A 16,815-nucleotide genomic window follows, 5' to 3' on the forward strand; every position below is an offset into this window, starting at 1 on the left:
TTGTGTGTTCCTAGTCCTAGTAGTATGATTGAGCATGTACTTGAATTTAATAGTGAAGCTACATGTGAGGACACCATAGATGAAGTTGTTTTGTGTGAAACCTTTCTTTACTATCTATTCACATATGATGACATTCATGCTTGTGTTAAGGGTGCATCTTATGTTGGGAGGGGGTCTAATGGGGTAGATAGTCGTTCTCTTGGCCACGATGTGTGGATATTCTTCCCATTTGACCCCGGTGATATTTCAAATTTGTGTGTCATGTCTAGTAGAATCAATGTGGTATTGCCTTTTCGGTATTTTGAAATCTTTGGTTCCTCTATGATATATTCATTTCATGTTCTTTGGGATAACTAAGTTCTTAGTGCTCTATATGAGAGCTTGTTCTTCTTAATCATGGTTGATACTTGGTTATATCACAAGTGTGTGCATATTTGGCATATTAGTAGAGTAGGTTACTCTAACACTAACCCTCATCCTTTGAGGACCTCGTTGTTGCTTGTCTTCCCTATGGTTTTGCAAGGTCTAGATTCGAGGACGAATCCTTTTCAAGAAGGGGAGAATGATACAAGCCGAGCTTCATCAAGAATATCCACATCAAGCCGAGCTAGGGATCACGTCTTTGGAGACTTACTAGGTGCTTGGATTGAAGGCATGAAGCTCAAGAATATGCTAAAATGGAAGTATAGGCCTCATTTGGATGAAGTAGGGAGAAGAAGGCCTTTCTCATCTTTTGAGAAGACTAATAACCAAACAAGGCCCTTACTTCATTAAGGGTATTATTGTAATAGTCTTCCTTTTCTATCTAGTATAAATACTATCTTCGTTTATTTCCTTTGGTAGACTTTGATGATATAAAATATTGAAATTGTGAAATTGTAAGACTCCATTGGGAGCATGAGAGATGAGAGCTTGTTAAAGCTTTTGGTTAAATTCTTTGTTGAGAAGGTTGGTTGCTTGGGACTTTGTTTCCCTTGAGGTCACCTTAAGAATTTGGTGTTTCTTTTGATGATAGTTTAGAGGTCTTAGTTTTATATAACTTTGGTTGCTAAATTGAATCTTAAGTTGTGTCAAATTATCTATCTTTTCTTTCCCTTTTGTTTATCTTCTTACTTTCTCGTTTCCGCGTATCCGTTCTTGTATCAATTGGTCTCAGAGCCTAAATTAGGTTTGTTTCAACAAATCTAGCTTGGGATTTGATTCTACAAAAAAAAAAAAAAAAAATTCAAATCCTCGTTTGTTGATTCTAGTGTTAGATTTGAGTTCCTTTTTTAGGGTTTCAAATCCGAAGTTTCGAGTCATTCCAAGTTGTTTTGAGATTTTCACCATTGTTGAGTTGAAGAACTTGAAAGTGGGTCTTGTTGATTTGGGTGAAATTGGGACTTGAAACTTATTGGGCTTTGTTCTACAAGTCTTGGGGAGTCTAAATCTAAAATTTGAAGGAAAAACAAGTTGATTTGAAGGTAGTTGGAAATTTGAAATTGTTGGTGTTCTTGAAGATCTTCAAATCTTCATCGGGAAGAAGACTCTCCAAAAGGGCATTTAATCCAAAGTTTTCAAGTCAAGATTTGGAGAAAGTGTTTTTCTACCCCAAAAGGGTAAATACTAGGTTGAGTGGGCCCAGGAACGTCATCAGATCCAAGAAATTTGGTCCAAAATTTGAGAAATTCGAGTTCAACACGAAAATCACTGAAGCTGGGAACATTGCAAATTACGGACCGTAAATCACATTACGGACCGTAATTTGGGGTCGTAAACTTGGATCTTGAAATAGTAACTCACAGGAATTTGGCAACCTTGTTAAATACGGATCGTAAACCCAAAATACGGACCGTAAAACCAAAATACGGATTGTAAAACCAAAATACGGACCGTAAACCCAAAATACGGATTTAAAAATTTCCGTTATTTCAAATTGATACCTTGGATCAATTGGGGCTTCCCGGTCGTGTTTTCAAGTTATCACCTACCCGGGCTCGAAATTTTAGTTATTTTCCCAATTTTTGCATTCCGCCTTGCCCGTGATATGTGGGTATCTTTTCCTTTTGACCCTGGTGAAATCTTCACTTTGTGTGAGTGGTATCATTTTGCAATTGAGGATCGTTTGTGTTTTATGCCAACTTGGTTTCTTGAAATCATTGGGTCCTTGAGAATATCCTCATTTCTTGATCTTTGGGATAGCCAAGTTCTTAGTGCTCTACTTAAGAGCTTATTTTGCTTGAAAATGGTTAATACTTGGCTATATCAAAAATTTATGCTTACTTGGCATGATGGAAGGTTGGTCCACTTTAACACTAACCCTCATCCTTTGAGGACTTGGTTTTTGTTTGTCTCCTTTATGGTTTTGCAGGGTTTAGATTCGAGGACGAATCCTTTTCAAGAAGGGGAGAATGATGCAAGATGAGTTGCCTCAAGGACATTTCGAGGACCGTCCCATGGAGTCAAAGTGTGGATGATAGCATGGGAGGACGGATTGGAGATGAAAGAGCATTAAAGTGTCCCAACGAGTAAAGGAAGGCAATATTTGCAAAAGAGGCCACTTTCCTAATTCCAAGACTTTTATCCCCACAAGGCTAGCCAAACAAGGCCCTTGCCTCATTAATGGCATTTATGTAATAAAGTAGTGTCTTCTTTATTTCATTAGTATAAATAGATAGTCTTTTATTTTATTAGGAGATTTTTTGGGATGAATTGATAAATTGATGAGTGATTTTGAGAGTTGTCTCTAGAGAGAGAAACTTGTAAGAGAGGCCATGGATGGCTATTGTTGATTTGAGATTTGTTGAGAGGTTGGTTGCAAGGGAATCTGATTCCCTTGAGGTCTTCCTAAGAATTTGGTGCTTGTTAATGTTAATTAATTGAGGTCTTTAGCTTTAATATACCTTTAGGTTGCTTTTAATTCCATTTTCTTGTGTCAATCTATCTATCCTTTACTTTCCTTGTTATTTTATTGCTTCCGCGTATCCGTTCTTGTATCAAGGGGTACGGCGGGGCCCTGTCCCGTCATATTTCACTTGTACACTCTTAGAGGTCTGTAGACATATGTGGGTTGTATCTGACTGTGTCGATATGGTTTGTTTTGGATATTCCCGTATATAATGGCAGCTTTGTCGGCTTGCGTATTGTGTTATGTTGTGGTTAGTCGTGACTCCTTAGGAGACAGGTTTATGATATTTGGCGTTATGAATCTTTCGTTTGTTTTTACAAGTTTCCATACTGTCCTTAGTTTCAGTCTGACTATATCTAGCGGGTTCGTATACGAGTGTCCAGTTCGGGCACTAGTCATGGCCCATGGGGTTGGGTCGTGATAGGATAGAAAATCAGAGATTTGTATGTAGTGAAGTAATCTTGTGGGTGGTCTAATTTGAATGTTATAAGGTATGTTCTATGTCTTAATGTTGTTTTTGAGTAAGTTTGATCGATTATTATAGCTCAAAAGTAAAGAACATGATAGTGGTTGAGGCCATAATTGAAATTGTGAAGAAGTGAAGTTATGAGCTGATTTTCATGGTATTGTAAAGTGGATTATTGTGCTGTTTGTCATGAGTTTGATGTTGGTGATGTTGTTGATATTGTTGTTGATGTTTTGGGATTGAATTGGAGTTTGGATGGAGTAAGATATGTAGGGGAAATGCTGCCCGATTTCCGATAGATGTCTTGTTAGCTTAAGATGAGATTGTAAAGGCGTGACAAGTATAATTGGGACTAATCTATGTATATATGTGTTGATCATGGACTCGCAGGTTCGGGAGGCCGACATTGAGTGTTAAAGACGATAAGGTATGTTAAGTCTATCCCTTTCTTTCTTTTTGGCATGAATTACATAAAGTGAGCGAACGATGAACATACATGACTCCAATGAACTCTAATTCTTAGTGGTACTTGACATGATAGTTGTCTTTGATTCTCAAGTATTGGTTCATTCTAATTATTCTGTTGAGTCCCAGATGATGATTTAGTTTGTATATGGTTGCTCCTGATATTCTAATCGTGCATAACATTATTACATCATTTCACCGAGTCCCGAGCCGGGTACGTATTCGTGCACAGTTTCATTGCATTGTTCACCGAGTCCCTCATTAGAGGGCCGGGTACGGTATATATTTACGTTTCACCGAGTCCCTCGCTAAAGGTGTTATATCCCGTATTTTTGTACGTTGGATTATTCGTAAGCTAATCGACATAAGTTCAAGGACAAGATTATTTTTGGAGATATGAGACAAGGACTTTTAAATCCCGATTTTAATATTGCACGGTTTGCTAATTAAATTACAATTAGTGGAGATATTAGTGGACATCAAGGATCAATTAACAGCCATGATCAGATTATTAAGTGGGCCCCACTAAAATATATGGACAATTGTGATTGGAGCATGGATGATGACATGCTAAAGTGGGACACATGTCAAATGGGCAGGCTGCATATATATTATATATGATGACTAATTTATTACACCTTCATCTTCACAAAATTCCATTTTGAGAGAGAGAGTTACAAACAGCCATGGCTGCCACTTGAGCTCACAGCCACATTCAAGATTTTGAAGGAAAGAAAATTACAATTGTCTAGTAGGTGTTCTAAACTCCAAGGGAGGCAGCAGTATTATTTACATCTTAGATTTCATTTTGCTTGCTGCTTTCTCTTCACAAAAAGTGACCAGCAACAAACACCTTGGAGAATTGTTCTTCACCTTAGGAATTCATTGGAAGCAAGGGAAAAACGTCCAGCAAGCTTGCTCAATTAAATTCTACGTAGCAGCAACGTTTTAGTCATTTATGGAAGCAAGTTAGTTCTTCTTCAAGGATTTTAAAGAGAGAGTTGTTCCTGAAAATCTAAGGTAAGAAGTCTCCCTTACTTCATGTGTGTGAGCTTGTGTAGATATTAGAAGTATTAGTTCTATGGAAACATATGGGCAGTAACTTAAACTTGTTGACTAGTGTTGGATATTGTTTTATTGGATTGTGGGAGTTGTTCTTACATTTTGAAGGGCTGGACGGGTGGTGGTTGATTGCTCGATTACTCTTGAATCTTGCTATATTGTTATTGTTGTTGTTTGATTCAAAAGAAAAGATAAGTCTAAAACGTACTTTTAGTAATCCGAAAGATTAATTTTGGGTGGCTGTGATTGTTGGGCTATTATAAGGTCATTTTTTATGATGTGTTGTGGCTATATATCATTAGGAATAACTCGAGTATGTCGTGGTCGTTATGTTGATTATTGTTGAATGTGCAATGTGTGGACTGATTTGGAGTGTTGGTGCGGGCTGTTTCGAGGTGTTCTTGGACTTTGTTTTGGCTAGTTCTTCATGTGGTAACTTGGACGTGTTGTTGTTGATGTTATTCTGGTTATTTCCATAGTTGGCTTGAATGCGAGGGGAGTGAACAATATAGGGGAAATGCCGCCCAATTTTCTAGAAATGAGCTACCAACTTTGAAATACGTTTTAAGCCTTTCCGTAGCTTAACCATAGTTCTTAACGTATTAATATAGGTCAAGGTACTTCGGGCAGCGTATACATATCGTATCACAGATTAAGCGTCAAAGGTATGTAAAGCTATCTCTTCTTTCTTTTGGCATGATCTATACGAAACAAACAGACGACGAGTATATAAACTCCAAAGAAGCTCCTATTCTTAGAAACACTAGGATGGTTAGTGTTCTTGATTTCCAGAAGCTATGTTATTATGTCCTGATACGTGTCTATGATTCCTGAAGTTTTATTTGACATAATCCATAGTGATATTCGAGGGGTACTTGACATGACTGTTATCTTTGATTTTCAAGTGTTAGTTCATTCTAATTATTCTATTGAGTCTCAGATGATGATTTAGTTTGCATATGGTTGCTCATTATTCTGCTCGTGCATGCCGTTAATGTATCATTCACCGAGTTCCGGGTCGGGTATGTATTCGTGCACAGTTTCACTGCATTGTTCACCGAGTCCCTCACTAGAGGGCCGGGTACGGTATATATATATATGATGATATGATTATGGCACCGAGTCCCATGATGGGCCGGTATGGTATATGATGACTTTATTCACCGAGTCCCATAATGGGCCGGATATGGTATATGACATATGTTACACCTCGGAAAATTTTACGTGAGTCTACAATGAATAGATCAACGAAGGGTATGAGTGTGCGGTGTTTTACAAAGTAGGGAATGACGATTCATGCATTTTTGGAAATGAGAAAGTTGCAGAAATTCATTTCAGTCCAGTGGTCGTAAAGCACAATACAGCCCGTAAAGTGATTTACGGACCGTAAAGTGCGAACGTCCTCCAACACTCCAAGAAATTCAACTTTCTGTTAAATGTTGAAATGGTAAAACACGACCCAGAATACAGACCGTAAATCGAAATACGACCCGCAAACCTCGATCGTAAATCACCATGATGACAGCCAACCCTTCTGTTTTTGATATGCTTAAATACGGCCATGAAGGACGGACCGTAAACTAGTATACGACCCGTAAACTGTGGTTCACGACCACTGTACACCCCGACTATTGATCATTAAAAATTAGACTTTGAGTTATTAAAAGGGACCTAAGCCTCATTTTATTTCATTTTCTCATCTACACAACTCAAGAGCTTTCTAGAGAATTCTGCAAACACTTCATCTACACGAAGGACCAAGGGAAATTAAGATCAACAACATCAAATTCATGAATCAAAGTCTATGAAACTCAAGTGAATTTCATCCAAACCAAGAGATCCCAAAGGAGGTGAAGTAGGGTTTTGGTGAAAGAGGAGAGGCTTCACTCCAGGCTTGTTCCACCAACCTCTAAGGTAAGTTTGATGAATTTTCCATGATGACTAAAGTATCTATATGATGAAACACTTGGATTATGAGAGGGTGTAATAAATGGGTCATAAAATGTGAATAGTGTTATAATTGAATGATAGTGGGATTGAATCATGAATGTTGATGTGTTGTGAGTATAAAGAACAATAAATGACGTGTAGACCATGAAATGGGTGTGTGGTATGAGAAAACATGATAATAAGCTAGAACCCATGAATGTGGAAATTTGGAGAAAAATGGTGGATTTTGCTCAATGTATATAAATGACGATTGTTGATTACAATATTGTGAGTGTTGTTTTGAGAGTTTGGGAATTGAGATTGGACATGGGAAAAGTAGTATAAACAAAGGAAAATGCTGCTCAATTTTTCCTAGAAATAACGATGCGTTCCTATAGTCGATTAACTAACGTAATGTGCATTCTCTCGTGAAGGTAGCAACATGATATTGAAAGGGATCAAGTGAACGATAGCTTAACTAAGCGACAAAGGTATGTGAGGCTTAACTCTTCTTTCAAAAGGCATGAATCCTTCAAGCTTTTCACAAATCCTTCTATAAGATGAAGCTTAAGAGTCCTCCTATATATTAAATCCCCTATGAGCATGATAGTGATAACAATGAGCTAGAGTCTAGAGACTCAAGAAATTGTGGCATGATGTTCCTACAATGCTAATGATGCTATTATTGTTAACACTCGCCTTACGTTTTCTTCCCTTCAAGGCGAGGCATGATACTCATAAATGTCCATAATACAATCGGGGGTTCACGACCTTACGTCACCCCGACATAGTATGGTTGTCTTAAAGCTTAATGAATGCTCTTTATGCTATTGTATGTTATGACAACAAGATGATAAGTAATGCTCACTTGTAACACTAGGGGATACATGGAACACTAAGAAATGATAACATGATGCTATGGCTTGAGATGTATGATAATGATGTGTTATGATTGCTGTTGTGATGATAAGATTTCCACCGCGCCTATATGGCCGAGTATGTCACCGCTACTGCGGGCTGCGTATGATTCCACCGCGCCTATATGGCCGGGCATGTCACCGCTAATGCGGGCTGCGATGTTTACACCGAGCCGAGAGGACCGGGCATGATCACCACTAGTGGGCGGCTAATGAGGGTTACCCGGACGCGGGTAACGATACAGATTATGATGTGATGAGGCATATGATGACGTACGTGATGATGTATGGGATGTGATAACATGGGTAGTGTCACGACCCAACTAGGGGCCGCGACGGGTACCCGATACTTGTACCGAGCACCTCTTATCTCATATCTTACTCTTACTACTAAGTGGTCCGTACAAGCAATACCGATATTCCTTTACTTAACACTACCATTAACTGCATTATTATGAACATATATTAATAAACTTTACTAACTTAATATACAAAGACGGGGACAAACGAAACTATAGAACATCTGACTGTACATAGCTGCCTACGAGCCTCTAAACAAAATACATATAGAGACGAGATGGGCCGGATGCTGCCGTGCCCGAACATGCACACAAAAGTAGTACCCTTAAGCTGGAGCTCCGGAACAACTGGAGCACTTTCAATATCTTGCTGGAGAAGCTCCTAAGAATCAAACCCGTCAACCTGTCTACCTGCGCGGCATGAAAACGCAGCCCCCCGAAGAAGAGGGGTCAGTACGAGCAATGTACTGATTATGTAAAGCATGAATCATGACATGATAACATGAACAGTAACATAATAGGACAATATGAAGAGTACAAATAGAGATATGACCATAACTGCCTGCCTCTTAAGGCGGAAATATGCATGCTTACTTTTACTTTTATATATACATAACCTGTCTGAATCATATAGCCTCATAACCTGTCTGAAACACATATCATTATTAGCCCGCGTCCGGGCCTCCCGCGTCCGGGGTAATCATCTCATGCCGCTCACTAGTGGTGTCTGCCCATGTCACCTAGTCATGGTGTATGCATATAGCTGCCCGCCTTAGCGGTGTCTGCCCGGCCGTATAGGCACGGTGTAATCATCTATAAGCTGCCTGCCCTAGCGGTGACTGCCCGGCCGTATAGGCACGGTGTAACTGTCATAACTTAAGCATGCATAAGAGCCCAATCGAAAGCTATAACTCCATCAGAGTGACGTAAGGTCGGGATCCTCCGATTGCATTATGGAATAATCATCGTGACTTTGTCCCGCCTTGAAAGGACTAGTATCATAAGGCGAGACTATCAATAAGAAATAGCATCAAGAGAAAACGTAGAATAAGATCATGAGCCTCATAAGACATTCGTTCATACACTTTAGAATCTTTTAGAAAATAGTGTCATAATAAGGAGTAGAATTAAAATCAAAACTAGCTCGTTGTTCTTATGTTCACATGGAATCTTTAACTTAAGACTTTTAAACGTGAGACCATTCTTGTCATAATCGTCATAGACATATTCTTATCATTGTCATTATAGAAATATTCTCATTAGGATAGCTACCACACTTGTCGTTTTGATAAACGGAACAATAAAGGAAAACCCGAGAACAATGGGCCCACCTCGGTTCAAATGAGGTGGCGTACACAATTTTCGTACATTACATCTCATGACGTCATTTGTGAGGGTTTCAAGGTAGTTGGGTCCTATTGGCGCAAGTTCTAGATGTTTAGACAATTTTCCAACATTTCACAACACATTTAGTTCAATTCTACTGAATGAAAAAGGGATAAGTTTAGATGTCGTTTCCAAGGAGTGGGGCTTTCCCCGAGGGTCGGATTTCGACCTATCATAACTAGGACATGCCAAGAGAAAGAAAGGTGGGCTTTACATACCTTTTTCGCTTCGTACACGTCTCCAAAATCAAGTCTCAAGTTCGCTAAGATCTACAATTTGGTCACAATTACCAAATGTTAATTATAAGGCTTTAAGATTTCACTCTCAACCAATACTTGTCTACAAAAATTTGGGCAGCATTTCCCCTGTAAATACAACGTCCCCCAAGAATCTATCTTGGCCAATTTTTACTCAACAACAATCCGGGAATTCAACCCGGCCAAACTATCAACAACAATGCCAACGATCACACTAACAATTTCAATAATCAACCCACGATACATTCTAACAACTCAATCAATATACTACTTCCTTCAAGACCTTCCAACTCCAATAAAAATAATAACAACCTAATAATTTATATTCCAACAACATCATACTAACCACATTATCTTTCATGCATGCAAGAACATTACATTCAATTTACATAACTTCTAAAACAAGTCTCCACCTACTACAACTTCACAAGATTATTATGCATTCATTAGCAACATGGCATCCACAACATAACAACAACCAAAACACTAAATAAAATTGACTCATTTTCTTCCACACCACACCACAACCACACGGCCACACACCATACATATACACGGCCACACACACACACTACACTCACGGCCACCATCCCTACTTCCATATTCTTTATGAATTTCACTCATTTCACACACTACAACATGCACAACATCCATAACATATGAAAGGGAATGAATTCTTACCTTTTGTCTCTAACCCTTCACTTGGCTAGAATTCACAACTTGCATGAAAATGTGTTGTTCTTGCTTCAAAAACCACTCTACTTTGCTTAGGACCCTTCAATGGATTGTTTGGCTAGAAGAGATAAATTTTTTTGATGAAAAATCCCCAAGGTTCTTTTGCTCTTGCTATGGCCGAATGGCCTAGAGGTTTCTCCTTCTTTTCTCTTGCTTTGATTTTCTTGAATTTTCTAGAGAGTTATGTGGAAATAAGATGACTTTGTCATCTTTTATTTGACTCATAAAAATTCCATGTGGGCTTAAGCCCACCAAGAAGTGGACGGCCAAACATGGCCCAATGACCAAGCCTACCCTTTTTTTTTGTGTCTTGCATTTCATACAAATTATTTTCCAACTTTCCAAATTTACCCTTCGCTTTCCTCCATATTTCCACGAGTCATGTTGCGAATTTCCCTTTTTGGCCTTAGCCTTTCTTAACATTTCCACTTCCAAACTTTCATGAAACACTTGTGTACAAAAATCAAAATATGCCCTTGTCCTTACCTTCCCGCGATTATCTTGAATTTTCCGAGTGCGCAAGAGTACGGGGTATAACAGGTACTATGGTCGTGTAAAATGTGAAATATGATAATAATACGATTGCCTATGACATGTGTGCAGGTTATATCTTTGTCCCATGACTCATGATCTTTCTATTCTGTTTGTTTATTTCATTCCCGCCTTACATACTCAGTACAATATTCGTACTGACGTCTTTTTTCTTTGGACGCTGTGTTCATGCCCACAGGTAGACAGGGAGGAGATCTTGCTCCGGATTCTTAGAGGCTGCTAGCTGACTGAAAGCCCTCCATTGTCCCGGAGGTGCCTATGATGATTCTTTTGTGTACAGTTGTAGATGTCATCTCTTAGAGGCTCGTAGATACTCGACGTGGGTCGTGTGGTTTCATGGCATGGTCATTATGTATATATATATATATATATATATATATATATATATATATATATATATATATATATATATATATATATATATATATATATATATATATATATATATATATATATATATATATATATATATATATATATATATATATATGTATATCATTTTGCTAGCCTAAGGGCTCGTATGTATAAAAGCATTCCGTTCCTAAATAAAAATGGATTTTATTATCGATTAAGCATGAATCGGATAAATGATTGCTAAATAAGATTAATAAGTGATGGCACGAGTGGTGCTCGGTGGTTAGCCCCAGGTACCCGTCACGGCCCCTGGCTGGGTCGTGACAACATAGATATGCATGATTCTCATCTTATAAGGCATAGGTGCATTGGTATCCTTGATTATCATACTTGTCACACCCCGACCTTACTAGGGTGTGATGGGCACCCGACCCTTATTTAGGGCCGAGCGAACCCTCAGACTCTTGCTGCACATAAAGTTACGTCAAACTTTTAAATTAAATCAGATAAAATACATAGTAAATTTTTTTTTTCCAGAAATATTCTTTTAAGAAATTTTCCTTCTCGAAGCTTCCAAACGAACAAATCTATAGTCATACAAAATTCAATACATAACACAGACCGACATATCGGCTGACGGAGCCGCTTACAGACTGACATACTATACCCACGACGCTGTCTGCAAAGTCTCTAACACCATACAGAAACCATAACACATACACCATACCCTGACTTGGCAGTCCTCCAGGAGCAAATGGAGTTCGCCACCACTGCTGAAATATCTTTTATAGTGTCCTCATCTCGTCTGGGAGTACCTGCGCAGCATGAAACGCAGCCCCCAAAGAACCGGGGGTCAGTACGGAATATGTACTAAGTATGTAAGACATAGAATACAGAAGCAGAACCATAATCGAAACAAATGGTACCAAGGGTGAGCATATTATCCAGATTGTCGAATTACTTACTTCTCAGACACAGATCATGCAGACCAATACCGACCATACAGACCGTACCGACCAATACAGATCATACAGACCGTACAAATCATACAGAGCGTAACAAAATCATACAGAGCATACAAAATGCCGACATACTTACTTTCCAGACACCGATCGCACATACCGATATCAGACATCAGAAGGAGTGTGGCACGTACAGAACACACAGATAATGTCATACGTCAGACGGAGTGCAGAACGTACTAAATGCTCAGATGATGTCATATATCGGACGATATACAGAACGTACAGATTACTCAGATGATGTCATATATCAGACGGAATACAGAACGTACAGATTACTCAGATGATGCCATATATCGGACGGAATACAGAACGTACAGAATACTCAGAATCGTATGTCACATATGCGTATAACAGAACCCGACCCTGTGATAAGGGACGCGGTAAACAGAATCATCATATGTCAAAGTCATGTATCATATATGCATATATCAGAACCCGACCCTCCAGTGAGGGCGCGGTAACAGAGCCCGGCCCTCTAGTACGGGACGCGGTGAACAGACAGATCATATGCCATCCTGGCCACCACCCCATATCATCATATCATCATACCATATAACAGAGCCCGGCCCGCCTATGAGGGACGCGGTGAACAATGCAGGGGATTGCGCACGATAACAGAACCTGGCCCGGGACGCAGTGAATCATATCGTAGCGGACACACGAGGACATAACAGAACCTGGCCCGAGACGCAGTGAAAGATACATTGAGTCATGCACGAGCAGAGTCGTGAGAAACCACATGCATAGGAATCAAGACTCGACAGACCAGTATACTTACCGATACCTGGGGGCTCGGAACAGATTTCAGGTCAATCCGACGTAGTATGAGAAAGTTACGTGCATTCGAAGTACAGAACGCTTTATAAGCGTTTCAGAAGCCTTTTTCGGGGAATCAGAGTCATAGTCATATCAGGCACCTTCGGATGTCCTTACGAACCAGATCAAATAGAGATTTTGGAACCATACCCACGTATAAGAAAATTATGGACGTCTTGATACAGAAACCTCTTCGAACATTTCACAGCAATCCGAGATCGTATACGGAAGTTAGGGACATTAAATCTTACAGAAGTTCTCGAACCAGAATAAACATATCAGAATGCTCTTATCAGGATACTGATTTCGGAATTCTCATATCAGGATACTCATATCGGAATACTTATATCAGCATACTTACATCAGAATACTCATATCGAAACACTTATATCAGAAGACTGATATCAAAATGCTTATATCAAGACACTTATATCAAAATACTTATATCAGAATACTTATATCATAATACATATATCAGAATACTTGTACCAAAATACTTATATCAAAATACTTATATCAAATACTTATATCAAGGGATGAACTAGGGTCACAAACTCAGGTCAAGAAGTGAATTAGAATCATAATCAGACTCAGAATCACAGAACAGAGTTACCCCAAGGCAACATATCACATTATACCTTACTTGGCTCTAGGACATGCCAGAGAATGAAAGGGTAAGCCTTACATACCTGTGTCGCGACCAACTAGTTACGCTTGTGCATCCAACTTGTTTGCCTACATGCAAGAGAGTTCATCCATTCATTAGTTCCTTCGTCAAGTACTTGCCTCACCCTTTCAATACATTCATTTATATTCTGCCGAAATTTCGGCAGCATCTCCCCTGTAAATGTTCCAACCCCGAGAATATGGCTCGGCCCAATTCAACAACAACCCAACCAACAACCAAGCTATGGCATCAATAATCAACTCAAGAATACATTCTAACATTAAACGCTCTTTTTACATAATCCGACAACGTTCACAATATTCCAACTAATATCAACGTTTATGCATTCGATTACTAATCCAAGACCATTTAAACAATATTCACGAATGCTTTAAACAATTGACACAATTTTTCAAACAATCCAAAAATGCACCATGGAACCCGAAATCTTCCAACTTCCATAGGAACCATCACAACACATTTCTTTCTTCAAACGTCACAAACTACACCAACAAACCACACTTTAACAACATTATTATCATGATTACAAGAAACTACATTTGATTCAAATTGGCTTCCAAAAACAGCCCGCAACAATTACGACACCATCTTAAATCATTAAGCTCTCATTTACATCACATAATCCACAACACAACAACCCAAACATACTAAATGAAATTAGTTCATTCTTGGACATGCAAAACAGTCCATTTTCGGCCAGCCCCTTCCACACACAAATTCCGTGATTTTTCACCCATTTTCCACACATTAATACAACACACAAGCATGTTGAATACTAACTAATTCATCACCCCAACACAACTCTACATACACATTGTTAATCACACACATACACGGCCAAACATCAACTCCAATATTTTATGAGTTCCATTCATTTCCACACATACCATAACATATACAAACCAAGCATAACATATAAAAGTAAGAATTGAACCTTACCTTCTTCCATCCATGTGTTCCCATGGCTAGAGTTATTCAAGACCACAACAAACGATTGATTTTCTCCAACAACTATTCCACGTCGTAGATGGCGGCCAGCCCCTATTGCCGCCCCCTCCTTTTTTTTTTTTTTCTTCATTCTTTCTTGAATTTTCTAGAATGAAAATGAAAATTTGGTCTTCCTTTCAAGACTTAATCATATATATATATATGTAAGCTCCCAACATGTGAGGGGCACCTGCCCCTCTCTAGAGGTTTCTTTCATTTTTTTGGATTTTCCTTTAAAGTTGGTCAAAGAAGACCATTTGTCTTCTTAAGCAAGTTGTTACCCCTTCTTCTCTTTAATTCACAAATAGCCCTTATAGTTAATAAAATTTGGACATGCACCATGCATGTCACGGCCAACATGGCCATTTCATGAACTTCTTGGATCTTGTAAAATTCCCATTTTGCCCCTATTCTTTCCGCAATATTTCCATAGGCCATTTTGCGAATTTCTCTTCTTGTCCTTAGCCTCTCACAATATTTCCATACTAATAACAGTCATAAATAATATTTATAACAACTTGTGCATTAATATAATTTTGAAATTGGTTTCGCCCTTAACTTCCCACGACGACTCTGAATTATCCAAACGTACAAAATACGGGCTATAACATCCTCCCCCCCTTTAGAACATTCGTCCTCGAATGTTCAACTGGCCTTTTGGGGACTCATAGCACTTCGGGAGGGGGTTTCTTTTTTAGTTGCCTGTTTCTCCATGCCCATTTCATATAATCGAGTCTCTCCATCCTTATATGGGTCCTTATTCTGTGCCATGAGTTTTCTAATCCGCTGGGCCGACATATTTTCCTTGTCCTTCTCATGTCATCTCTTTTCTGTTACTGTTTCGTGACCGTATCTTAACAAAAGTCACACTTTTAGATTCTTACTACAACTCTTCCTTAGTCTCTTCTCGTATCTCTCGATACAGGCATACTTGTCATTGACTTCATGTGGTGACGCTCATTTCGTTCATCGCTATTCCTTGTAAGCCTAATATGGCCTCCCCCCCTTTAAGGGGCTCCTTATAAGCCAACAGTTCTTCTTTTCAACTCCGTGCACAACAAAGCAAAATTCCTTATCATAAGTTTTCCTTTCATTTTCCGTCGATATCCTGACATAGGAGATACCATTCATGTTCATATACACATATAATTAGTATCAACTGACCCGCAAATTACCTTCAGACGCTATTCAAGCCTATCCAAATTCCAAAACTGCACTGCACTTTCTGTCTCTTTTCTAGTCTAGCCTGTCGCATTCTATGTGACCTCGTATGGTTTCCCAACTATTCCGTATACATTAAATTTCTCTTGGATTACTCCAGCTCCTGACCTGCTGCTCACATTTGAATTTTACAAAATTTTTAGAAAACTTCCCAGGGGGTCACCCATCATGAAATTGCCCCCACCTGAGCACGCTTAACCTCGAAACCTTGGTGGAATTTTGCGCCTTAACGCCGATATAATCACGTCCACTTCCTTGTATATCCTTTACTACATAATCTAGAGCAAGTCAAGGTTTTATAGATTCTGAGACACATTCGTAACACGTCCTTTCTTGTGAAATTACTATTTTACCCTTTTCGGTCTTCCATACCACCTTTAGAAATTCTTATCATTCGAAATCTGTACGCAGCAAATACCTTACAGAGCATACGGCTATATATCACATCCTAGCCGCCCAGAACTTTCTGTTTCAGGGTACAGAACGATTATCTCCAGACTTGCCCTTGTGATCCTTCCATATCATTTCCCATCTTCTTCCGTAGTATGTAAGGCTTGCATATAAGGGATCTCATGTCCTATGACTTGGCTCTATCGCACGATCTATGATAGAAAGAAGGTCAACAATCCCTAGATGCCCCGTAGCCTCCTGTTTATAAGTGTGGCGCGCTACACACCCATAAACAAGACTCTACCGGGCACGACTTTGCAGACAACCCTTAGACCGACCTGCTCTGATACCACTTTGTCACACCCCGACCTTACTAGGG

This window comes from Lycium barbarum, chromosome 11 (genome assembly GCF_019175385.1).
Source record: "Lycium barbarum isolate Lr01 chromosome 11, ASM1917538v2, whole genome shotgun sequence".
NCBI lineage: Eukaryota > Viridiplantae > Streptophyta > Magnoliopsida > Solanales > Solanaceae > Lycium > Lycium barbarum.